Raw genomic sequence first — 27,143 nt, 5'->3', positions numbered from 1 at the left:
AAGCAAGATCACTATCTTTAAGTTAATGTCCTTGATTCTGAGCAACATTGCTTCCCTCCCTCCCCCAGTATTATAGATCAATGTAGCTGAAATGTCTTGTTAAATGTTCATGCTAGTAAAGAGTGCTGGTTTAGCAGCTCTGGAGACTGAAGTTCCCTAGACACATAACAGAGTTGTCAGGGCAGTGGCAGGAAAAATTTTCCAGGTTGGCCTTACCCTATAACTATCTTAGGTACTCATAGGGCAGTGCTAGTATCTGCATGTTACAGAAGGGAAACTGAGGCATAAAGAGACAAAGTTAGGAACCTAAATACCCTTGAGGATCTGGGCCTAAGTGACTTGCCCAAGGTCACATGGGGAATCTGTGGCCGAGCAGGGAATTGAACACTGCGGGGAGTGTGGTGGGTCTCCTTCCTTGGCAGTGTGGGGCACAGGTCACTTCCGAGAATCATCTGGGTACATCTCAACTAATCAGTTCTCTGCCACTGCAGTGACCTTGAGCGTTAGTGCATCTTGGTTCCTCCTGTTCTATGCCTAAGGCATGTAATGGGTCAGTCTCCAGAGAGCTGTAATACTTTGGTCTAATTCTGGTTATTGGGCTTGGTATGGTGGTGGTGGCTAAGTGGTTTTACGGGCCTATGACATACAGGAGGTCAGGCCAGATGATCTTGTGGTCCCTTTGGCCTTAAACTCTATGAACCTGGCTCTCCTAAATCCTGTACTATCACCCTAACTACTGGGCTATCCTTCCTCTTTGAAATTAAGCAGTGTGTTGGTTGGGAATTGAATCTGAGACTCCTTTATTGTGAGTCTCACCAATGAGGCACCAATGCTTGTATACCAGGAGCGACTACCTCATAATTACTGAAAGAATAGTGTGAGCTCATCCTTCAGAGACTGCCAACAAGAGGGCTAGTTGTGTGTGTGGGGGTAGCTGTTTGTAGTAGGGATGCTTGTTCACAGGGAACTGAATTTAAACTCTTCTCATATTGGTAAGGAATGAACTCAATGGGACAACTCATGCAAAAAGTTAAGTACCTACTTTAATTGTTACAAATACTTGGGGAATCTCTACAAGTTATGAATTCTGTGTGAGATTATGAACTTCTTGTATGTGTCTTTAGTAAGCTTTCAAACTCTATTTTGAAGGTGCACCCTTTGATCTTCTCTGTTGTCCTTTGACTTCCATGTTGGACCAAAATTCCAAGGGGGGTAGTGGCAAAGTACTGACCATATAGGGTCATTCAATCTGGAAGGTCTTCCCTTGAAATGTAACAACTCTTGACAAAAGACTGGCCCCAGCTCAGAGGTGGTTGCCTAGCAATGAAGGCACCAGGTAGGACTCTATGGTCACCTGTTGAGGATGACTAGGAAATCAGCTGACACAGGAAACTGGAAGATTATAAAGGACAGAAACTGGTCTATTTGGTCTCTCTCCTTTTGCCCTTTTTTCACTACCTTAAGATGAAGGAAGTGCTGCAGGAGCTAGATGAACTGGGGAAGGGGGACCCTGAACATAGATGGTCCTTGAAGGACCCCCAAAGGAATGGTGAATTAGAGTGAGGGGAAATTTGTGTGCTGGGTGTATGTGATATATTTATTTTTATAGATCTGTGTAACTCTCATGTGATTAGACTTCTCAGTAAAGTGTTTCTGTGTGTTATGCTATACCGGGGTCGGCAACATTCAGCACGCGGCTCGCCAGGGTAAGCACCCTAGGGGCTGGGCCAGTTTATTTACCTGCTGACGCGGCAGATTCGGCCGATCGCGGCCCCCACTCACTGCGGTTCGCCGTCCCGGACCAATGGGGGCGGCGGGAAGCGGCGCGGGCCTAGGGATGTGCTGGCCGCAGCTTCCTGCTGCCTCCATTGGCCCGGGATGGCGAACCACGGCCAGTGGGGGCCGTGATCGGCCGAATCTGCTGCGTCAGCAGCTAAATAAACTGGCCCGGCCCCTAGGGTGCTTACCCTGGCGAGCCGTGTGACGAATGTTGCCGACCCCTGTGCTATACCTACCACATGACCACTGGAAGGGACAAACCAGAAGGCTTGTGCCTTTGGGTCAAGTTCTGTGAGAGGGTGTGATTAAGCTATGCGGGTGTCTTGCACCGGACCTGGGTCTAAGTTAGAGGGCCTGAGAGGATTCATTTCTGAAAAGGGTTAACAGACTGAGAGTCAGCGACCAGGGCATGTGCCAGAGATGTCAAGGGGTAAACAGTGCCGCAGCCTGCAGAGACCCTGGGAAACTTGAGGGGGAGGGATAGCTCAGTGGTTTGAGCATTGGCCTGCTAAACCCAGGGTTGTGAGTTCAATCCTTGAGGGGGCCACTTGGGGATCTGGGGCAAAATCAGTACTTGGTCCTGCTAGTGAAGGCAGGGGGCTGGACTCAATGACCTTTCAAGGTCCCTTCCAGTTCTAGGAGATGGGATATCTCCATTAATTTAATTTAAAACACCTGAGGATCCAGTCTGGGATTTCCTTCACAACAATCTGGTGAGTGGCCAACAGGGGGTGCTTAACTAGAGCTATAACCGTGTTCTGAAAGGTTGCCGACCCCTGATCTAGAAGTGCTGTGCCGAGTCTTCATTTATTCACTCTAATGTAAGGTTTCACGTACCAGTCATATATTTTAACATTTTTAGAAGCTCTCTTTCTATAAGTCTATAATATAGAACTAAACTATTGTTGTATGTAAAGTAAATAAGGTTTTTAAAATGTTTAAGAAGCTTCATTTAAAATTCAATTAAAATGCAGAGCCCCCCTAGACCAGTGGCCAGGACCCGGGCAGTGTGAGTGCCACTGAAAATCCGCTCGCGGGCCGCCTTCGGCACCTGTGCCATAGGTTGCCGATCCTGGTTCTAGATTAAGACTCAGCACATTGCAGGATTGAGCTTGTGGTACCTACCCCTGCAGACAGGAAGGCTCCTGAGAAACATGAAGGTGCAGTTTTGAGAAAACAAAAGTGATGATCGTTACATAACTAGCTACATACATCACACAAACACACTGGCCTCTGCTGCTTTTCTTTGGCCCCATCCTTTGCTTTCTCCACGCTCCCCAGTAGTTCATGGGCTTGTGGGATAAGGAAAACTCTAACTCTCGTGCTTTACAAAGCTTTAGTGTTTTGCACATGTTTGTGTTCAAGAAAGGATCTTGATGATTATTCTATTTATTTATTTATCCATCCATCCATCCATCCAAATAGGCAACAAGCAAATTCCACTGTATGGTCGAGAGACAACTCACTCAGGTTCTTGCACTTGAATTTAACAGCGATTCCCCCAGTGGAATTATTACCTTTTATTACATGGCTATTTATCCTTTGTCATTGGATTTAGTGGAGAAGCTGCAAGAGGATTCTTTGGTGAGAATGGCCCAAGGTGTTAACTTTATTTATTTATTTATTTTTGATAATCATTAAGGTGCAAATCAAAAGAGAGCATGTGATCTAAGAGCAGATTTCTGATGGAGGTACTGAAAGGAGAAAAGAGACTGTATAATGAGAAATAGCAGTGGAAAGCCAGTGGAAAATGCCTCATAAGCTGTCGTATTGTGATCAGATCTTTTTTTTTTTAACCATAGCCCATTTTATTATATATATTTAACTGAGGAAGAATACTCGAGTGGCTAACAAAAAGCTAAAAGACAGGATCCCTGGGTTCTGGTCCAAGTTTGCCTTCATTTCAGTGTGTGAACTTGAGATGGTTTTGCCAAATTGGTAAAAATGGGTAGTTAACTAAAACCCAGTCTGTGCTATGGCTTTAACTGTTTTCAAAATTGCAAGCGGTTTCTTAAGTCTGGTGATAGGAGGAATTGAGGGGCACCTAGTACAGTGAGGGGTGTCTTGGGACACTTAGAGGAGGGAAGGGGGCAGATAATTGCAGGGGGGCGCTGGGAGGAGGGAAGGGGGCAGATAATGGCGGTGGGGGGGGCGCTGGGAGGAGGGAAGGGGGCAGATAATGGCGGTGGGGGGGGGCGCTGGGAGGAGGGAAGGGGGCAGATAATGGCGGTGGGGGGGGCGCTGGGAGGAGGGAAGGGGGCAGATAATGGCGGTGGGGGGGGCGCTGGGAGGAGGGAAGGGGGCAGATAATGGCGGTGGGGGGGGCGCTGGGAGGAGGGAAGGGGGCAGATAATGGCGGTGGGGGGGGCGCTGGGAGGAGGGAAGGGGGCAGATAATGGCGGTGGGGGGGGCGCTGGGAGGAGGGAAGGGGGCAGATAATGGCGGTGGGGGGGCGCTGGGAGGAGGGAAGGGGGCAGATAATGGCGGTGGGGGGGCGCTGGGAGGAGGGAAGGGGGCAGATAATGGCGGTGGGGGGGGCGCTGGGAGGAGGGAAGGGGGCAGATAATGGCGGTGGGGGGGGCGCTGGGAGGAGGGAAGGGGGCAGATAATTGCAGTGGGGGGGCGCTGGGAGGAGGGAAGGGGGCAGATAATGGCGGTGGGGGGGGCGCTGGGAGGAGGGAAGGGGGCAGATAATTGCAGTGGGGGGGCGCTGGGAGGAGGGAAGGGGGCAGATAATGGCGGTGGGGGGGGCGCTGGGAGGAGGGAAGGGGGCAGATAATGGCGGTGGGGGGGGCGCTGGGAGGAGGGAAGGGGGCAGATAATGGCGGTGGGGGGGGCGCTGGGAGGAGGGAAGGGGGCAGATAATGGCGGTGGGGGGGGCGCTGGGAGGAGGGAAGGGGGCAGATAATTGCAGTGGGGGGGCGCTGGGAGGAGGGAAGGGGGCAGATAATGGCGGTGGGGGGGGCGCTGGGAGGAGGGAAGGGGGCAGATAATGGCGGTGGGGGGGGCGCTGGGAGGAGGGAAGGGGGCAGATAATGGCGGTGGGGGGGGCGCTGGGAGGAGGGAAGGGGGCAGATAATTGCGGTGGGGGGGGCGCGGGGGGGGGCGGCCATGGGGGTGTCTGGGGGAAAGCGGGCAAGCGGATAACTGGCCGGTCTCCCTCTGTTGGGTAAGAAAGGGGCGGGGTTACTGGCTGGCCCCGCCCCCTCGCCTCTCCGCCCCTCCCCCCTCGGGACGCGTGTTCCCTCCAGAGAAACATTCTCTTCCCTCAAAGGAGCCAGGCGGCGGCGGCCTCGCGCATGCGCTTCTGAAGGGAGGGGGGCCGGTCAGTGAGTGGGGCTCGGGACGTTGTACGCTTGCGCCCGCTGGCGGCGACTCGGCGCATGCGCCTCCCCCGCCTGCGAGTGCGCGGAGGGGAGGAGGCTGTGGTCGTTGTCCGCCTGCGCGCGCCGCTGCTCCCTCTGGCGGCGCCCCAGGGCCCGGGCACTCTCGGCGAAGGTTCCGGAGCCTGCGCTCGCGCCCGCCTCCGCCTCGCGGCCGCGGCCCCCCCTCCCCGCCTGGGCGCGCGCTCTCTCCTGTCACTCCCCGCCCCTCCTCCTCCTCCTCCCGGCTTCGCTGCGCGTCTCCAGCGAGCTCCCCCTGCAGCAGCCGCAGCGGCAGGTAAGCGCCCGGGACTCCCCACCCCAATGCAAACCCCGCCCGGGGGAGCGGGGGCACCTGCAGACCTTGGGGCAGGGCACAGGTGCATGCAATGGGGGGTCAGGTGCATGCAATGCAATGCACTGCAATGCACGGGCTTTGGAGCGGTGGGGGGAGTTGCATGCAATGCAATGCAAGGGGTTGGGTGTGTGTGTGCACTGCAAGGATTTTGGAGTGGGGGGAGGCAGGGGTGGAGGGTGCGTGCAGTGACTTTGGTGGGCTGCCATGCACTCTCTGCATTATTCACTTTGCCTTCACCGTAGTTTAATAATAATAAAAAAAAAAAAAAAAAAGACGGGGAACCTGTACAGGTTTTTTTTTTTTTTTTTAAATTTGCAGAATCCAGCTGCCTTTCTGGTTGCAGAATATGAGATTTGTGGCCCCTCCCGCATCCGAAAAATCCCAACGCGCCACGTATTTTGCAAACTAGATTTTTTTTTAATTTCCAGCAACGGTGCTTTTCTGTTGTTGTACCTGCTTCCCACCCCTCTTCCCCCAGTATTCAGTGGAGACTTTGATTATAAAATGGGGTAGGGGTGTGTCTCTGCTGGAACCTAAAGGGTGGGTTTGGTTGCATGAGATGTTCAGGGAATGGAGGTTTCTGTCACTGTTTCCTTTGCTTGTGTATTAAAACTCAGCTGCAACGTTATTTGGGGATAAATGTGTGTGGTGGCTTGGCTTTTTAAATTGCCAAGGGGGGTTTCTTAAAAGCAGTCTTCTATTTTATGTAATTCACAGGGATGCTTTATTCCCACCCTGCTGCAAGTTGCAACCACTGTTGCTGCTCTAGGGTTGCAGGTGCATTTTATAGGGGAATTTTTATTTTTTCCCTCCTTCCCACGTTTCTCTATATATCCTTGCCCCCATCTCATTCCTGCTGGCAGGTTTGGTTTCCTGTTTGGGAGACTGCTTTTAATTGTGGGGGTGATGGCAAATGATAGGTTGTCTGTGGGTACTGCAGTAGGTGTGGATCTGGAGAGAGAAAGGGTGGGCTTTTTTTCCTTTTCACATCTGAGGTGCCATATTTTGCAGTTCATCATATCTTCAACATTACAGAGAAGATCCTGTTTAATGTGGGGGTACTTTAAAAAAAATCAGATTGTCATTTTAAGAAGTAAAAGGTATTCTGTGCATGGTCACTATCTCCTTTAATCATAAAATTAGGGCTAGAAGGAGGGCTATTTGGGTCATGTAGTCTAAGAGTTGTGTTGCTTTGTTACACAGCACAAGTCAGTATTATGTGATTTTTATTTTTTTTATTTTTTACGTTTCATAATTCTAAAATCTTGGTGTTACTGGAGTGTGGGGGAAAAATGCACCTTATCTTTCCCCCTGTATTTTAAGTGTCTGTCACCTTATTTGATGTAATTGATAACGATAGTAACCGTCATGAGCAGGAACACAATAGACAGACAAAAATCCCTTCTAGGTATTGCACTTCTGTCTGCTTTCTCTGGAAGATACAGAGACATTAGGCTCACTAGGATTTTCTGCGTAATTATTTTGTGTCTTTACGGGCTTTTTCTTAAGAGCTGTCTGAAATGGGTCTTGTAAAAATTTGAGTATATTATATGGCATCTGGTCACGCCCCTGCTACGGCAGCATATATGGATGCATAATACAATTCTCATTGATTGGGTGAAGACTGTGGTATATCCCTATAGTTAAGGTGGGGGGAAAAACCTTTTGTCTACCAGTAGTTGCATTCTTCGCCTTTAGGGAGGTAATTTCTGTAGCATGCTGAAATTGACATGCCATCTCCTTTATTACCTATTTTATTTTTACACTGCAAATTCCTTTGGATCATTCGGAGTGCACAGAATTACACTAGTCAGGGGCATGATTCTCCCCCATTTCTGGACATTGAGTCACGCAAGGTTGTTTTCCTTCCCTCATTGAGCATCCCCCTATTTTGAGTTTTCAGCTCACAAACCGGAAAACCCTTGACAGAGATTGGCACTGACATTGCTGTAGTAAATATAATGTGTCACACCTAGTCTAGATTAGACACCTAAATTAATGAGTTTATGTGATCAAGGAATAACAAATTCTAATTGTATTCTGCTCCCTAAGAGAGAATGGGGGGGGTGGGGGGGTGGCGGTGCATGTGAGGGTTGAGGTAGGGAAGAGGAGTGTTTCTAGATATATTAGTTGCATAAAAAACCCCACAGCAGTCCAGCCTTTCCTCTCTGGGAGGGCAGCTGCCATCATTCCAAAGGGGGTTTCTCCTTCCATTTGCTTACCCTGTGATGGGCACAACTCCATTTGCAACCAAAACTGATCCTTATTTATGAACCGACTAGAAGAATGTGCCGTAAGACTGAGCTAAGCCGTCTTTACTCTAGCAATCTATATGGACCATGCTTCCTTGCAGCTCTAACTTATCTACCTGTACAGTATACAAATTGATTGTTTAATAACTCTTCAAATGGAATGAAAAGAAACTCACTGAAGAGAATTACTTTGTTCCATTTAAAAGCATGCTATCAATTTGAAAAACACACACAGAATTTTTTTTACCTTGGTTACTAATAATTTAGATTATAAAAGCTCAGAATCTTAAATCTAACTTATTTTTCACTATGCAGTTGTACTCTGCATTTTTTTATTTCTCGTGGTGGAACAATGAAAATGAACTTGACAATTTTCATTCCTATTTATGGCCAGCTTCATTTTTCCAGTTCTAAGTGTTGCAATAATCACAGGAGGAATGGTTGTTTAAAAACCTTTTTCCGCTGGAATTTAAAAATAAAAATCCATGGAGACACTTTCTAATTCCTCCTCCCCGGTACGTAAGGACAAATTTGAGCTGGCAGTTCAATTGTCTGTACGTTACACGGTGTTTTTCTAAATGAGCTATTGGATAGCTGGGGAGGTAATCCATGCCATTTACAAATACTGTACATGTGTTGGGTTGGGTTTTCTTACCCTTGTCCTTGGGGGCTTAGTGATGCATGAAAGCTGGTGTTTGGAAAGAAAGATGCATGTGAAGGTGGCTTCTGCATTTCCTCTAGAATGACCAGGTAGCAAGTGTGAAAAATCGGGACGGGGTGGGGAGTAATAGGAGCCCATATTTTTTTTTTAAAAAAAACCTCCAAATATCGGGACTGTCCCTATAAAATCGGGACATCTGGTCACCCTAACTTCCTCCTATGCAGGAGCCAAGGGATTTTTGTTTCCTAGCTGCAGCATAAGTGGTTTTCACCCTTATTGAACTCCTTTTGTCTCGTCACTCTTAAATTAGTTTAGCCTTTAGGGTTTAAATTTAGATGGGACACAATGTTTGTCGTTCATTGTGAGTGCTGATCCCACAACACACCGCTCCGTTCAGATCAACAGTGAGCATGGTTGACAAAGGTTCCATCTTTTTATAAGGTACTATTTGTAGTATAGCAGGGCCCATCAGTCCCAAATAGGCTGAGAGATTTAGAGAGTTCAGTCTATTAATTTTACTGAAGAGAAGGTTAAGGAGCGACTTGATCACTGGACATAATACCTACATAAGGAGCAAGATATCTGATACTACAGGACTCCTTAATCTTTCGGACAAAGGCATAGCAAAATCCAGTGGCTGGAAATTGAGGCTAGAAAAAATTACATTAGAAACAATGAGGGTAATTAATCCTTGGGATAGTTTGCTATGGGATATGGTGTATTTTTTCATCACTTGAGGTCTTTAAATCAGAGCTGAATGTCTTCATAAAAGGTGATCTAGTTCACCCACAGGTCACTAGGCTCTATGCAGGAACTTCTGAGTGTTGATCTATGGCCTTTATTATGCAGGAAGTCAGACAAAAGGATTATAATGGTCCTATCTGAAGTTAAAATCCATAATGCATAAGAAGACAGAGTTTACAGTCCAAGACCTTAGTTACACTAGAAAAACCAGAACCCGTAATTCTCAATGGGTGCAACACCACTCTTGGTAGCAATGGTGGAGACTGTAGTGTAGGCAGGACTCAAGCTTTTATACCATTACGTCCTCTAGCCTCAATCAGAAGTGGATTAGATGAGAGAGTGGTAAAAATACTAGAATCCTTTCTGTACTATTTCCGCTGCTACTGGCTTGGAGCAGAACCCCAGGAAATTAAAGTTCCCAATTTTTGTCAGTGTGGGTGCTCCCTAAATGTGCAGTAGTGTCATTATTTGTGTTGTGGTAGCTCCTAGAAGCCCCAGTTATGGACCAGGCACCACGTTGTGTTAGGTGCTGTACCAACACAGAATAAAAAGAGGATCCCTGCCCCAAAGCACTTACAGTCAAAGCAATAGTTCTGGTAGCATCAGCTCTCTTGGTCCTTATTAGGATTATTTAAAAAAAACTTAAGTGTCATAGACCAAGTTTCTGAGTTAGCAAAGAACAGTTTAAAAAATGAAAGCATGAAAAGGAGATCTGGGGAGTAATGACCAGAGTAGGTTTTTTCATTTCATCATTTTTAAAGAAATCTTTTGCATTGGGGAATTTAAACATGTAATTCAGGGAGAAGTCCAGTGACACAGCTAAGCATGAATACAGCCACGTGAAAAGCCGTTGGTGGCGATGAAATTTCCTGAACGTTTTGACTAATTACCAACATGAACCTCAAATTCTCTTGTGTTGAAAATATGTAATATTGTGTGGAATTTTGTGTTGGGGCTGTTAGGAAGGTGTGTTCAATACCTCCTGGCATCCCTTCTCCTCAAGGGCTCTCTGTTCTCATTCCCCTTCCACTGTGCCCCCCTGCCCCACCTCCCCCAGTCTGTTACCATCTCTCCCCAGTCTTGCTGCTAAATTACATGCTTGGAGGAGAGGAGGAAAGAAGAGGCTTTGAGGGCTGCTGGAACCCTGTGTTTTCTGGGAAGCCCTGTGTCTCCTGCGAATGCGTGTGGTCCATGCCCCTTCTGGATGGGGCATGAGGTGGGGATGGAGGGGAAATTTGGTGTTGCCTGCAGTTGTGCTGGGGTGCCATACTTGTGAATTGCTGTTGAATCCTCCTGTGGCTGAAGGCTGAATTGGCAGCTCAGGGCAGGAGCTCTGGGCAACTGGCTGCCGGGAGGTGGGAATTAATGGTGTCTGTGCATGCCACTGTGAACTGTGTTGGCTGGATGTACTTTTCCAGGGACCGGGCTTTGCAGATTTTTAAAGAGGGTGTTCTCAGCCTCTCTTCTGTCTGCCCATATGTTTCGGGCACTAAACCCATACTTCTCATTATCCCCTGAAGAGAAAGAACAACCAACCTCACTATTCAACCCCAGTACACTATCTCTGTGACCAAGGTTCGCTTCGTTTTCCCCCGCTATTCTCTATCTCCTAAGGAACCTTTTGGTCCCAATATTCCATCCCTCCTTCTGGCAAAGGTGTATTGACCAAACCATACTGTGCCCTGGTTGAGTGTGTAAAATGCAAGTTCAGCATTTCAACAGTGTCTCGGTGTTTCAAAGCGACTCTTATTTAAAGCTATTTTTGGACAGGTGACACTCTGGCTTCCCCTTCCGCTGTGGCTTTTGGGAAGGGGCATGGGTCTGCTCATCTCGTCGTGCGGGTTGCTGTCAGGTTAGAAATGAATAAAATACATAGCTGCAGTGATGGCACCTCTGAAGGTGAATATGGAGCAGACTCAGGCCAGCTGTTTGTGATTGTGTCTCTCTCTCCTGCCTGCTTTGACAACCCTCCCCCCCCCCCTTTCATTTCATGTTTACAAAACCAAATGGCAGATCCTTATATTATCATTCATCCAGGTCTCATCAATTCTGCTTTTGGAAATGTTTGAATACTTCCTAGCTGTCTTGGGAGACTCTGTCCTAGTATTCTGTGGCCGCCAGCAGCCCTGTTTTATGCTCTGGTTTAACTTGGTGGCTTTCATTACTTCAGATGCATTTGGTACTTTGTAGTACCGGAGAGGAGAGCAAATTGCTAAACTGTGGTAATTAAATCCACCCTTAGAAGTCTGGGCTTCCTTCAGGATTGCGGTCTGCTGAGTGCTGATAGAAGTACCATTAAAAGAGTGGGGGAGGGGCTGCTATTTACAATGTTGGTGAGCTGGGTTGTGGGTTGCTATCATCACGGGCCTGTTTTGCACTTTCTTCTGAAAGCCTGTATTCATGGACGATAACGTTAGCGTAACAAATTCGCTGGGGTTTTTCAGCTACATGCAAGTATTCCTGACTGAGTTGTCTGATGGAGGATTGTGTGCGTGCGTGCACCCATCTGGATGTATGCGTTGGGCACCCCTATTCATTACTTTGGTGAAATGCTGCTAAGGAACACCCAGGGCCAAATCTTAGAACAAAATCTCCTTTTACTCACGAAAGCTTATGCCCAAATAAATCTGTTAGTCTTTAAGGTGCCACCAGACTCCTTGTTGTTTTTGTAGATACAGACTAACACGGCTACCCCCTGATACTTTTCATTTACTAATGGCTGAAAATTAGATCACGAGGCAAAGAGGAACAGTAATGTCTTAGGAGGGTGGAGGGGAGTGCTAACTGTATTTTTCTAATGGGCATTTCTCTGTTCTCTTCCCTCCCCGCTCCCATTTAAACACAGGTTGGAAACCTTGTAGATTAATCTGTCAGTCTTGATCAGAAAACATTTATTTAGTTGAAGGTTAGTTTCACAAACTGGTTCATTGAGTGGGCTGGGCTACCCACCCTCCGAGAGATTTTGAAGAGCTCTTAGTTGTAGCTGTGACAGCACCTGGCATTGCTTTTTAGATTAGATAACTGTTGTTGAGGGTTTTGCACGACTTCTGTGCTGGATTGTCTTTATCGAATGTACTGCAAAGGTAGGGAGTCCTTGGGCAAGTGCTGCTCGTGAATGTTGAGGCAGACACTGTCAACTTGCTGCAGTACGTCTATGTACGTACCCAATGGGGCCCTGATCTTGGATGGGACCGCTAATTGCTACTGTAATATAAAAATACAAACCTAAGCGCCATCTCTGTTCCCGTGGCTCTGTATTTTGACTGATTTTTTTTATTTTTTGTCACCTGTTTTAATACATTCACTAGCCCAGGGCTACTGTGTTGAAACATGGGCTAGTGAATGTGTTCAAACTCTGCAGGTATATAACATTTTTTTTTTTCATTCAAAGATCTTGAGGTTCCTTGGGAATCCTAAAAAGGGACACTATTGGGCTAATCCCACAAAACAAACTTCCTTACCTGCGTTACTAATGAAACCCGAGATTAACACAAGAATAATTTTAAAACTCTCTAATTTATTCCTCTCTGTTTAACTCTTTGCATTTCATTTAGCTCAATGGAAACACACTGGTCAATTTAAGCTTGTATAGTCAATTTCACTTTGTGCAGTATTCTAACATTCAGGCTGAAACCCTGCAGGGGAATGTTTTAAATCCCAACAACCTGTTGTCATTAAAACATAAAACAAAACAACCAACCCCAAAACCCATGAAAATGTTTTTTTTAAGCTTGTTAACTGACCTCTTTCTCCCTCCACGCCAACTTGATCCTGGGTTGGGTCTCCCAGTCATTTGAGCGAGAGTTCCCATAGATTGGAACTTCAGAACAGAGCCTGCTGTCATTGCTGGGTAGAAACTTCCTCACTTGGGCTTAATTAAGCCTTCCTGAGTTCTACCAATAGTCCTCTCTGGCTTCCTTTGGCCCCTTAACTGTGTCCCCCAGAGACTTCCTTCCACTGCTCTATGCTTTTCCTAAGCCCTATCTTATTGGTCTCCCAACCCCACTCCGTCCCTGTCCCATCCCATTCTCAAAGTGTAAGATTCCTCCCAGGTGTCTTTCTCTGCTCCACAGCTGAATTTCTAGTCAGAGAGCTGCTTTTCTTTCTCTCTGCTCATCCAAGATTGCTCCCTGCCACAGTTCTACCCCCAAAATAATCTGATTGGTTGGGAGGGAGGGACTCAGTTTCAACAACGTCCCCTGTCCAATCCCAAAGATGTCCCTTACTTTTTAAAAAATTTAAAACTACATTTACAACTTTAATGTATTTTCTCTGCCGTGCACTCACTAAAACGAGACCTGCATGTGGATCAGAAATCAATCCACTGATCTTTTTCCCAAAACAGTCTAACATGATCGTTAATAATGAAGACTAGTATCCATGGTGGTGTTTTGCTTCCAGTTTCTGATGCAGAGTATTTAAAGAATGCAGAGGAAGCATAAGTTGATGGGATGGCTGTGGGACTTATAGCCAAGCTAAAGGAGCCCCCCAATGTAGTTGGCGCTAAATGGTCTCTTCATTGGTAACTTCAGTGGCCATGGAGGCTGACCCCTTCCTCCCATGCCCGCAGTTGCAAGTTTTTTTGCTAAAAGTAGCTTTCAAAAGATGATCAATAGAAATGTTTGTCTTTTCATTTAATTTAAAAAAAAAGCCATCGAGTTTAAGGCTGGAAGGGACCACCAGACCTTCTAATCTGATCTCCTGTATATCACAGGCCACACCCCACCCAGCAGTAAACCCAACAATGGAAATGAGACCCACAGGAGACTAGTCTAGTATGTGTGGGACAGTCTATACCTTGGGGGAGCGCCCTGTAACCCCCATATTCATCATTTATATATAATTGTTACTTTACATGGTATGCTTTAGGTGAAATATATCATGGGAAAGGTTATGGAAAGCCATTGTTCTAGCTACATATGTATATCTTTAATGCAGATGAAGTTATGAGAGTGTATTGTATGGTTGTCCCTAAAATATGCTGTGAGTTGGAGAATCACCCAGATATTAGATCCCCAGAGCCAACAAAAAAGGAGGTAACCAATGCCCAGGCAGGTGTCAACCATCAATAACCATTGTCCAGCCAGTGAGTTGTAATATAATGACTTACTGGCCTGAGGCCACATCAGAGGAATTGTTCAGCCTTGCCTGGGGACTCAGCAATGTTCACCACACACGCCTGGATTTATGTTCTCCAAGCACATGGAATAAGGGTATAAAACAGAACACAGTGGCCCCTCGCTTGGTCCTGTCTCTTCCCCCACCTAAGCTGAAGACAACAAGAACACTGGAGCTGACGAGACTGGTCTTCAGCTAACGGAGAGGCTGCATATGAAAGACTGTACCCAGCCTGCAGTATCCAGTGGGGTGAGAGAGACTGCTTAGTTTAGATATTGCTTAGTCTAATAAGGTTGAGAATGTAGACTGTGTGCTTATCTTTTATTTTCTTTTGGTAACTACCCTGACTTTTGTCTATCACTTATAATCACTTATTAATTACAAAAGATGGATATTAAACTTATTCAAATGTTTATCCTTACCAGGGAGTTTGACTGAAGCGCTTGGTAAATCTGCCCTGGTTACAAAGTCTGGTGTATGTCCACTTTCCTTTGAAGTGGAGAACCAATTAATAAACTTGCATTGCTCAAGAAAGGGTCGTGAGCAGTGCCAGACAGTATAGGTACAAGGCTGGGAGCTGTGGGGATAAACTGGTGCCTTTCTCTGTGTGATTCGTGAGCGGCTGGGGTGTGAATCTAGCTGGGTGTGGGGCTCCACCTGCGGTTGTACTGAGTGGAAACAGCACCTGGAGGGGTTTGCTGCTTGTCACTAGTAAGGCATTGTGAGAGACAGCCCAGATTAGTGAGTTAAGGGGGCACAGTGGTCCCACAGTCCCAGGTTGCAACCCAGGGATCCCATCACAACGTGCCACAGGAAGAGAGTAGGAGGGACCAAGGTGCACCAGTGCCCTTGGCGCCTGTAGTGACAGGGGAATACTTAAGTGCGATATACCCAGATAATCCTGGCAAATGACCTGCATGTGAATGCTGCAAAGGAAGGTGGAAAAACTCCAAGGTCGCTGCCAATCTGACCTGGGGGAAAATTCCTTCCCAATGTCACATATGGCAATCAGCCAGACCGTGAGCATGTAAGCTAGAACCAGCCAGCCAAGCACCTGAGAGAGAAAGAAAATGCCTGGTGTCACCTCAGAGCCTTGGCCCACCCTGCCCAGTGTCCCATCTCCAGTCCAGTTGTGGCAATCCCTAATGCTTCAGAAGGAAGAGATTTTAAAAAAGAAAATCCCTCCCAGAATATGTACGTGTGTGTGTGTGTAAATTCCTTTGTGACCCTTGCCAGTGGCTGGCTGAAACCCTGACTCATGAACTTTAGGTACACAAGATATAAACCAGAAGTGAGCCCCAGTTGTTGAGCCCTACCTCCCACCGTCATAAGCAACCTTGTCATACAGTTGCGCTCACAAATTCGTCAAGCTCTCTCTCAAAATTAATTAAGTTGTTTGTCCCCACAGCTCTGATTGGGAACCTGTTCCAGAACCTCCCCGCTCTGATGGTTAGAACCTTCTTCTAACTTCCAGTCTGAGCTTGTTCATGGCCAATTTATATCCATTTGTTCTTGTGCCACCACTGTCCTTTAGCTTCAATAGCTCTTCACCCTTCCTGGTATTTACCTCCTTAATGAGAGTGATCGCATCCCTTCTTGCTGTCCTTTTGCAAGACTAAACAAGCTAAGCTCTTCCCTTCTCCTCTCATACGACAGGCCCTCCATTTCCCCTGATCGTCCTATAGCTCTTCTCAGCACCTGCGCCAGTTTAAACTCCCCTTTCTTGAACATTGGTGATCAGAATTGTACAGTGTTCCAAGTGAGGTCTTACCAGTGCCTTGTACAGTGGCATTAATACTTCCCTCTCTCCACTGGAAATGTCTTGCCTGACACATCCCAGGATCACATTTACCTTTTTCACAGCCACATCACCTTGGTGGTTCATGGTGATCCTGTGATCAACCCACATGCCCTGGTCTCTCTCCTTTTGTTACTTCCAGCTGATGAGCCCCCAGCTTGTAGTAGAAGTTCTTCAGATCCTAAGCATCTGACCTTACACTCTCTACTGTTCAATTTCATTCCATTTCTGTCACTCCAGTCTTCAAAGTCATCCAGATCTTCCTGTGTAACAATCTGATCTTCCTCTGTACTGACTATGCCTCCCACAGTGTCATCAGCAGATTTCATTAGCACACTTCTGCTTTTTGGTCATTAATAAAAATATTGAATAAGAAGATTGATCCCAAGACCAATCGTTGAGGAACTCTGCCAGTAACCTTTCCCGGCTGATGATTCACCTTTCAGCACAATCTGTTGCCTTCTCACCTTTAGCTAATTCCTTATCCACCTTACAATGCTGATACTGATTTCCATTTCCCTAATTTAACAAATAATTCCACATGTGGTATTGTGACCATTTTGTTGAAGTACGAATATATTCGATTTGCTGCACTTCCCTTATCTAAAAAAATCAGTTTTCTTCTTGAAGAAAAAAGTCAGGTTAGTTTGGCATGATCTACCTTTGGTAAGTCAATGTTAGATTACATCCCCTTTACCTCGCTGAATTAACCCTTCTGAACCTTTTAACCCTTCTTTCCTTCACAATTTGCTCTTAAAACCTTGCATACTACTGAGCTCAGACTAACAGGTCTGTAATTGCCCAGGTCATGTTGTTTGCCCCTTTCTTAAATATCGGTGTGATGTTAGCTATTCTCCGATCATTGCACATTTTCCTACTGTGTTTGAAACTCAGACAAATGTGCTGTACTCCTTCATGAGAATGCAACTGGCCATATGCAGAAGGGAAACGGACTTCTTGGTTTTCATTCTCCAATGTGAGTGAAATGCAAAGAGCAAATCCATAGCATAAATAGGGAAAAGTAAATTTAGGCTTTTTAAAATTATTTCAGCTTGAAAATTTGATGGTGGCAGCTGTCATGCCAGGTAGAGAAATAAATATAAATATATATTAAAAACTTTATCGGACAAGATTCCTTTTAAATGGCATCCCTTCTCCCACCAAAGTTGAGTTGTCTTTAACAAGGGTAAAGTGTGTATCTGTCCTGTGTGCTCCATATCGTTTGGATGAGATTTAAAAGTAGAGGTCCTGACTACTTGGAATTGTTACAAAAAGACAGATGGGATCTTTTAAGAGAAGAGCCCTGGCTTTGTTCCAAAACAAAATTCCACCCGTCCTCATTTCTCACTGGGATTCTTCTTCACTTCCTGTCCCAAATAGTTGTGTAGTGTTATGTCCTGTTAAACAGCTGATGCTGTTTCCTGTGCATGTCAGTAGTAGCTAAAGTGGCCCTTTGGAAAAATGTGGTTCATACACAGTATCTATTTGTAAATTACTCTGAGATCTGTTGGGGTGAAGGTTGTATTAAATGTAAATTGTTGGGTTTTTCATGCAGTGTAGTTCAACTACATACATAGGCGCCGACTCCGTGGGTGTTCCGGAGCTGGAGCACCCACGGGGAAAAATTGGTGGGTGCTGAGCACCCACTGGCAGCTCCCGAAAATGCCACCCCCATAGCTCACCTCCCCTGACCACACCACCAAGTCCTGCTTCTCCCCCCTCCCTCCTAGCGCTTGCGCCGTGAAACAGCTGTTTTGCGCGGCAAGCGGTGGGAGGGAGAGGAGGAAGAACACGGCGCGCTCGGGGAAGAGGCGGGGCCAGGGCTGGGATTTGGGGAGGGGTCCAATAGGGGCAGGGAGGGGGCAGAGTTGGGGTGGGTCGGGGCCAGGGGCGCAAGCACCCACTGGTGCCAAGGAAAGTTGGCGCCTGTGACTACATACACACTTTTACATCAGTCTGGGAAACTCTTTTTAAGGTGAATTGAATCTTGGTCTTCTGTATTTGTATTTGGCAGCTAGAAAGAGTTGGGTTTGTTAAACATTGAAGTAGTTGTACGAAGGAAAAAGCTGTATTAGAAGAAGCTAGCAAAGTAATGGACAGGGCAAGCAAACTGATTGCCTTCTCTAGTCGCTGTAGCTTCTCTACGCTCAGGCAGGAGGCCAGCTCTCACTTTTGGCCTCCAGCCAACCAGTTACATGTGGAGTGAGTCTCTACCTCTTTCCTATTCAGACAGTGAGATAAAATGCGTTGGGTGACCCTCGGACAGGCAGAGCGAGATGTTGGGGACAGGAAGGTTCTGGGGTCGATGGGCTCGGAAGGTTCTGGAATCTTCTGTGGCTGCCGAGAAGCGGGCGGCTGGAGAGAGGAGCAGGATTGAATTGCAGCGGCCCTGGGCAGCTGGCTCCCCAGGAGGAGATGGGTGGGGAGAGAGGGTTAAACAGGGCACTGGGTAAAGTCTGAGAGAAGGTGCATCGGGGTGGGAGCCTCAGGTGCAGAGGAGGAAAGGGAAGAGAACCTAAAGCTCACTTAACTTTCTGTTTTGCCACCCTAAAGCAGAAGGGTCTTACTTTCCTATGTAAAAATACATCCCTTCTCCTCCCATTCCCATTTGAATCAATTCTTGTCCAATAGACAGTAGGAACTTCTGTGGAGGGGCTCAATCTGTTTTGGGGCCGCAGGGTGTGACATTCCTAGCACTGAGGTGTTTTACGTAGGGGTCTACAGCTACCTGAATGAGGGAAGCTGGGTTAAGTACGAAAGCAGCCAGGAGTTTTTGCAGTGCAGATCAGCAGCTTGCCTGTCTAGGCTGTGAATTTGCTTGGCCTGGGTTTCTGGACAACAGGATGTTCCTGGCCTGAGTTGCATATTGCAAAGTGAGTGTGTTCTTTGTCCGTGTATGTTTTGGAAGCTGGATGGTGACAGGTGAAATTTAATGTGAGATGGGTTTAAAGGGATACAGGTTCCTGCTGTGGTTTCTGTATTATGATTGTGCATCTGGACATTATGGTTAAATGAGCATCCTCAATTTAAAAATCACACTTGTCCATCTTTTTTAAGTGTCACAAGTAGCCAAAGATTTATACAGCTCAGGTTAGAGGAAAAAACTATTTCTATATATCTCCATTTATTTTGTGTATAATCGCCCTCTGTGAATAGTCAGTTTCACTTCTCCCCCCCCCCCCCCTTTCATAAAGTTTTCCCTTTGCTGAAAAGATCTTGTGTACATCAAAGAGCAGCAGAAAAGCCCTTTTTTATCTTTTAAAAAGGAATTATTTAAATATTTGAGGGCATATTATTTAAATTTAAACCGAATTTTTAAAAAATGAGATTGTTCCTTCAATAATGTTGACCCATCTTTGTAAAACTCTGAGATCTGTGGTTGAAAAGCACTATATCGGTGCTAAGTATTTCATTACCTTCAGACTCTGGATTATGGGCATGATAGGATGAGTTAAGGGTGTTGGTGCTGGTCTAGGCTCTTGTGCTCTTGCTGTGAATTTCTTTTGTGGATTTGAGAGTCTGACCCTGACTCTTTAAACGCAGGTTTTGTGGTTTTATAATGAGAGAACTGTAAATCTCACGCTGATCTGCCTCAAAGCTTATAAAGCACCTTATGTGGTGGCGGTGGTTTTTGATAGCTCATCAGACACATAGATGCAAGTGAGCTCGGGGCTGGGATTCACTTCTGGCCAAATTCCACCCTTGGATGTGCATTTACAGTTCCAACTGAAGGGCAGAATTTAGCTCCAAGTACTGTAGTTTTAGTCCTCATTTAAAGTTTGTTTTTGTTTTTGGGGTTTTTTTTGGAACATGATTTCACCCACTGTCTGAATATCCTGGTGAATTATTTTGCTCCTTAGCTATTTTAGATGATATAGAAGTAACTTCAAGAATAAGCATCTCAAATCGTGTATTAAATTACAGGGATCTTGCACACTTTTCCCTGCATGCCCTCTTACACTTTTTTCACACTCAACTAAGCAAGAGAATCCTGCGTGATGATCGAGTGACATGATCATGTTCTGAACAAAAGTGCTCCCCTGATGGTGGTGACGGAGTGGTTTGAAATAGATTAGTATTGGGAAATTCTCATTAGCAGGTAAAAGCCATATGTGTACCCTGCCTAGATGAAACTGTATCCATATTATCTGATGGCTGTTCAGTGGGATGTGTGGAATGAGTTTGGTGAATCTCATTCCATTTCTAGTTTACAGGAGTCTTCATCACAAAAACTGCTATCCCAGTTGGTTCTGAAAGATCCCGTCATCGGCAGTCTCAGCAGAGACGCCAAGAACTAACTCTCTCTGTCTTCATCCCATAGAATTGGTCCTTCCATACCCTGTGTAAAGTATGCTCTCAGAGCACAGTCTGGGGGACTGCTGCTCATCCCATGTCTGTTCTGAGGACAGAACCTGGCATCTTTCACTAGCACTAAATTTACCCCTTGTTTCTTGTCTCGGGAAACAAAACTCCATGGCTATGGGTGTGGTCCAAGCGTTTTCTGACACTCAGAATTAAACAGTCTGCATCTGTGCTGCTGTGGTATGACTAAGAGAGGAGCCCTTTCTGAAGCCTCAAAGGACCAATTTATTTCAGCCATTGCTTACTGATCCTGGGAAGAGTCTGTGGGCCTATACACACAGCATGAGTGGATCCTTCGTAACCTGAGACGTGGGGAAAACGGTATTTTAAAGCTGGAAGTAAGGGTCTAAAGCAGGCTGTTCTTTCATACATATAGCATGCATGACAGCAGAGCTGAATTTAGTGCTTACAGAGCTAAAAATCCTCAAAGAGCCTGACTGCAGTGTGTGTGTGTGTGTGTGTGTGTGTTTTAAAGAGCTACCTGAAGAAGAACTCTGTGGAATTCAAAATCTTGTCTCTTTTATTGAAGTTGATCAAATAAAAAATGTCCTCACCCACCTTGTCTCATATTGAAAATATGTGCATCTAAGTAATAGTGAGGGTCTGGCTTGAATATACAAGCACAGGGAAGTTCTAAATTCACTCTGACCATATTGGCTATTCTCTAGTATACACTTGCATTCAAAAGACGAGACAGAAGCTCTGGGGGATATCATTTTCATTGTACCAACTGCAGCTGGTCCACGTGCTGAATGAATTGCATGCAAAAAATTTTAGCTGAAAGCCTATTTTTTTTTTTTTCTTTTCTGTAAATACAAAACCCACTGTCAGGATGGTGGTGTGTGTTTGTTTTCTTTTGGTAAGGTCAAAAAACATTAAAATGGCCAGTTAAAAAAGGTGAGGGTAATCAGCACCTGGGAACTTGGGTCGTGCAATCGAAGAGTAAAGCAACGGTATCTTTATTTAGAGAATGGCAGTTTTATTGGCTGGTGTGTTTATATTTCCATATGAATTACTCTGGGGTCCTGCTTCGTAGTAATTCTGCTAGTCAGGATCTATAAAATAGACACCATGCAAGCAAAGGATACCCTCCAATTGTCTGATCATCTAAATCGCCGACACTCGAAGGACCATCTGCGGAGACAGGGCATGCTTAATCTTACATCAGTATGGACATCTTGTAAATATAAAATTCTTATTGACTCTGCCTTCTGTCCTTAGTTACTTGAAGACCTTCTTGTCCTGTGCCTTGGTCTGGTTTGGATTGGGTCTTCTTGTTACAAAAAATAATAAAGGAGCAAATACAGTTTCTAATCCTCATTGAACTAAATGATTAGCTATGCATGCATACCCTGAAGTGTGATCCCATTGTCTGTTCTTTGATGCCCCTCCTTGCTAATTTATTCCATTGATAAATTGATCCAGTTCTAATCTAGTTCAGTGACTTTGCTGCTCTGTTATCCTACCTCAGCTCCCACCTCTCGCCTAGCACTGACCCCTCTTCTCTACCGCTCCACCCAGTCCCACTGGTGGTCTCATGGTTTCTCGGCAGCACCTGTAGCCTGCATTTCTCCAACTCATTAACACTCCATGTAATTAAGCATCTGTTGAAAACCTTTTTTTTAACCTACCTCCTGTGTTTTTTCTATTCATATTGATAAATATTGAACTGTTAATCACCCACGATGCTTCAGAACATTTGTCTATGCAATAAAATTCTCGTGAGTGAGTGTGTTATAAAACATTGAGAATGACCTACTATTGTTTTCCCCCATTTAGAATATCGATATAAGGATATCCAGGATGCATAGTATGGTTTTAGTTCACTCAAATCACAAACCCATACTGGGCAATTAAATGCTGCAGAAAAGAAGCAGATAGCATCTTATCCAAATTAAGTCTTTGTGAAGTGAGTGGTGGATGTAGGGATAATAATCCATTAAAGCACACAATGCTTGGGGTGTTACTAATTGTATTTTTTCCCAGGCTAGTCAGAGTGTAAAATATCTGTTATCAATTGTTCTGGTTCTCCCCCTGCCCCATTACTGCAGTTGATTAAAGTGTAGGTCTTAATTTTGAGTCTGTCATTCACTTCTCCATGAGGGGGGGTTATGCTGGATAGAAATGATGGGCTTACACTAAAAGCTTAGCTGTAAGTGCTGCTCTTTCGCCTACGAGAGCCAGCTGAGCCTGTCTACTAAAAAAAAAAAAAATATATGCAGCCATTTGCCGTTTCGGCTTCTTTCCATTAAGGCAGCCTGCAGCCTCGATCGTCTGTCCTCTGAATAGACGCCAAGAGGAAGTCAATTGCAACCTCTGATGCAGGCCAGTTAGAAATGTAGGCTGGGTCTACGGTAGGTGCCGCCTCTCGGGGAGGTGGAGTACCTGCACCCATGGGAGATGCTCTCTCGTTGGCATAGGTAGTGTCTTCACTAAGGATTGCAGCAGCGCAGCTCCATCCCTGCAGCGCTATAAGCGTAGACAAGCCCTTCGAATGAAAATACAGCCACGTTTCCAACCTTTGGTAGCACTTCCCTTTATCATTGACTTACCCTTAGGGATATTGCTGCACGAGCAGGCAGTGCTAAATCAGATGCATGATGGGAGAGGTGTCTTGGTACTTACTAGCCACTACAGGGACTTTTCTGGTGTTTCTATCTGTCAGATGGGTTTTGGCATCAGAAAGTCTATTGAGTGGGTGCCACAATATTGTACATCCAATTCCGACTTGAACCTGGTCACCCCAAAAGTTAATACTATATGTCACAGCTCTTGAGAAATAGTCCTTCCATCTTTCTTCCCTAAGCCATGATGCTCCAAGGAGGAACTTTAGCATGCACTTGACACATGCAGGACCCTCAAGGTCAATCTGAGCATATGACATTTTTGTAAGTCCAAGGCCTGGTTGATAGTGTACCACCCAGCCGCGTAAGGCAAGAAAGCTTCTAAATGTCTGTTCCAAGGTCAGAAGTCTCTACTTTTCGAGGCCTTTTCCTTCGGTGCAGTAGTGGCATTCTGGTTGGAAAAGTGATGCGCTTCCTTTGAGGAGACTTGCACGGTAGCCGTGTGATCAGTGATTCCCAGGCCACCCAATTCTGCACCTTGAGCATCCAGTCACTTGCAAAAGTTGCCTTTGGCAGAACTGCTCAATATATGGGGGGCGGAGGGGAAATGTATAGAATTACAGAATTCCTGCCCTACCCCCTCCTTGATACACACACAGAAAAAATCCCTACCGTGGGCTATAGCTGATCAGTTCAGTGGTCCCTCTAATACTCTTTGAAGCAGTTGCCTCTGCGCTCCCTGCTAAATAGGGAATTGTGTGTGTGGGAGGCGGGATGCAGCCCCCACTATTAACAGCACTATCCAGCCCACTTACTCGTATTTGCTCCCTCACCCACAACAGCGGTGGCAGCAGGGCTGTTTCTATAGATATATGAAACCGCTGCTCCATTGGTTAGACTTTGACAGGTTGTCTTTGAAACCATAAATGCTAAAGACTGAGATTCAGATTCCTGTTTGCTCTGGGTGCGTGGTCATGTAGTTTTCATGCCCCTTGGGCTGTAGCTCATCAGGTATGTGCAACTGGCCGTTAGAATTTGGTGCCAGGATAGTGTGACAGTAGTCTAAGCAGATACATTGTGCGGATTCCTAGCCGTGTTCAAACAGCTCAAAGTATTGGTGTGTGTGTGTGTGTGTGTGTGTATACATATATATAAATAAAAAAGCCAACCCTGTGAAGGTGGCTGAAATGCTATAATCCTTGCTCCAAGCATTCACTCACACGGTTAAACTTTAACACCCTCCCTGCCCACCTTGCACTTTCCACTCCAGATGGAATCTGAAAACATGCATAATTGCAGTTTTTCTTACATTGTGGCTGTCAGGCTAGGGAATCTTTAATATTTAATATCTTCAAACATTATTGCAGCTGCATTAAATATTAAAGAAATTTTACTTAGACTCTTCAGCTACACTGCCTGCTTCATAAAACAGATTGAGAGTTTGTCAGCACAATGAAATGAAAGATAGGTAAAATCAAAGTAAATAATAAGCAGGCACTAGAACAGTGGGGCCCAAACTTTTCCTCTTTACCAGTAATGAAATGTGTCCATGTCCTGCCAGGCCGGAGCAGAGTAACGCCTGGCCCAGCGAGGGCTGGAGCCATGGCCGGGAGCAGAGCTGAGGCTACAGCTGTTGGGGGGGAGGTGGGGCCGGAGCAGAGCTGGAGGCAGAGCAGGGATGGGTGGTGCTTCCTCCCTGCCCTCCATGGGACTGGCCCAGGCCCTGCCGTGCCCCCCCCCCCCGATGTTCTGCCACACCCTGCTAGTGGGGCATGCCCCACAGTTAGGGGACCACTGCACTAGAGCTAGGTGGGAAACAGTTTTCCCATCCTGTGAAAATTTTTGAGAATTGCATTTTTTTTTCCCTTTGCGCATCAGGACAAAACTGAGACCTTTCAAAAAGACGAGGCGGGAGGAGCCCAATCCACCGTCAATAGCCTTGTGGTTAGGGCACTCACGTGGGATGTGGGAGCCCCAGGTTCTGGTCCCTACGGTGCCGGCTTCAGAGCAGGGAGTGGAAGCTGGACTCCCAGATGAGTGCGCTAATCCCAGGCTATTGTCTGTTCTGGGGCACTCTCTGATGTTGAGCAGGAATTCTATTCTGGACCTCAGACACCTTCTTGGTTAAAGTTCAGTTGGAACGGGTTCGTGCCTGCCAAAACTCTTGGGGTTTTGCTGAATCAGCATTTTCCATCAAAAGAACGTTTAATGGAAACATTCCTGGCCCACTCTAGCACCTTGCGTTTCAGTAGCTCGTTCTGTAGCGTTCCAGATGTGTGGGCTATAGCTCCTCCCAACCAGCAGATGGAGATCAACGCTAGGACTTTGGATGTCATATCCTCGTATAAAGGTTGACCTCTCTCAGCCTTCAGTTGTTCATCTCCAGCAGGTGGCGCTGCCTGCATCTGGGCTGGTATAGAACAGGGGTTCTCAGCCTTTCTGAGCTCTCTTTCCCCCTCCTCCCCCCTGCTATAAAAACTCCACAGGCCATGTGTGCCACAATAACTGATTTTCTGCATATAAAAGGCAGGGCCGGTGTTAGGGGGTAGCAAGCAGGGCACTTGCCTGGGGCCCCGTGCCACAGGGGCCCCCATGAAGCTACATTGCTCAGGCTTCAGCCCCGGGTGACAGGGCTCAGGGCCATGCAGTGGGGCTTTGGCTTTCTGCCGTGGGCCCCAGTGAGTCTAACAGTGGTCATGCTTGGTGGACGCCCTGAAACCTGCTTGAGGCCCCTAGGGGGTTCCCTGGTTGAGAACTTGCTGGTATAGAAGACTTTGAAGAAAGAGAAAATTCTCCCCTTTGCCCCAAAACGTCTCAAAACTCTCTACAGTTTTTACATGGAGTAGCTTTTGCCTGTCACAAGTGCAGCCATCTCTGGTGTCCGGTGTGGCCAATAGCACACGGCAATGCTGCATAACAGTAGTGTCAAGTGGAGACAACTCCCTGTCGTGTAAGCATAAAGACTAATAGCAGGGCTGCTTTCAAGGGGTAATGCCCACTAAAAAGTCACAAGTTGCATATTCAGTGCTCCGGGGTTTAGTTTACTCCTGCTCCTTATCAAAGTTACACTCCTGAGAATTGGGGCATTTGGGCTGCGGCTCAAACCCGCCGCAAACTCTCTCCCTTGTCAGCTAGCTCCTTTAACACTTGCTTGCTTGGAGTCATCCACGGGTTGGCTTGTTGGCATCTCCTGATGTCTCTGAACAACGTGTTTGGAGGCATTTTTCAGCCAGTCGCATGCTGGCCTGCCCTTCAGGAAAAAGGTGCACGGCTGATTTTTGTATGGCTACCAACAACAGGGACCGGCATTGGAGAGCCAGGTTGTGCTTGACCAAGTCCCCGAGGATGTGTCTACATGGCATTTTGGAGTGAGCCCCCGAGCCTGGCTTGACAGACTTGGGCTGGCTGGGCTTGAACTTGCGCTCAAGAATAGTTGTAGAGACAGTGCTAATCCAGTTCTCCTGGTGTGGTGGGTTTTACGTCAAGCGTGAAATGAGCACTCAGCTCATTTCTGCACGTAGGTTAATAAGGAAATGGCAATAACCACAAACAAGAAAACTCCTGGTCTTGCTAGATTGCAAATATCCTCAGACCAGATGAGACCTGATGGGACTCCTTTTATTGGTGAATGTTATTGGGCTACTTATCTTAGGGAGTCATAAGAGGGACATCCTTGATAATGACTCCGCATGACGAATAGGGAAGAAAACAGCAGCCATCAGTTTGCGTGGATGGATGTCTCTTTTTGTTTCTTTAGGCAAAATAATCCCTTAGAAAAGCAATTTCTTCCTCCTGCCTGTGTGATTTGCAAGCTAAGGTAAAATAGGCTTTTGCTGAAGCAGAACGCTGTCGTGTCATTCTGAATGTCTTCAGTCATAAACATCCCGGAGGCAGGTTGGAAGGATTTTTTTCCCCACAATAACATTAATTTTTGTATGATGTACATGAGCTGTCCTAATGATAGAGATGTTCAGGGTACATCTTCAGCTGGGGAGCTACGCAGACTAATCCTGAACAGTGATTTGCATACTCCGGCATTCATAGCATCAGATGTCGGAGAGGAAGACACATTAGCTCATATAGAGCCTGGTGCTGCAGACTCATGCTTAACTTTTAGCATGTGACTACTAGTCCCTTTGAAAACA

At 46.2% G+C, this 27,143-nt stretch overlaps 1 protein-coding gene across 9 annotated transcripts in view; it reads left to right on the top strand.

The window, feature by feature from the left end:
• The first annotated feature begins 5,362 nt into the window (after positions 1-5,362).
• The window catches only part of MAPT (microtubule associated protein tau), a 90,987-nt gene continuing 69,206 nt past the window's right edge, over positions 5,363-27,143 (top strand). For all 9 annotated transcript variants that reach the window (XM_054014191.1, XM_054014188.1, XM_054014186.1 and 6 more), the window contains exon 1: positions 5,363-5,439. The gene's annotated coding sequence lies outside the window, so the exon portion shown is untranslated. The remainder of the gene's footprint in view (positions 5,440-27,143) is intronic.

Source organism: Malaclemys terrapin, chromosome 25 (assembly GCF_027887155.1).
Source record: "Malaclemys terrapin pileata isolate rMalTer1 chromosome 25, rMalTer1.hap1, whole genome shotgun sequence".
NCBI lineage: Eukaryota > Metazoa > Chordata > Testudines > Emydidae > Malaclemys > Malaclemys terrapin.
The sequence above is the reverse complement of the archived record's forward strand: the minus strand, read 5'-3'. Positions and strand labels throughout refer to the sequence as shown.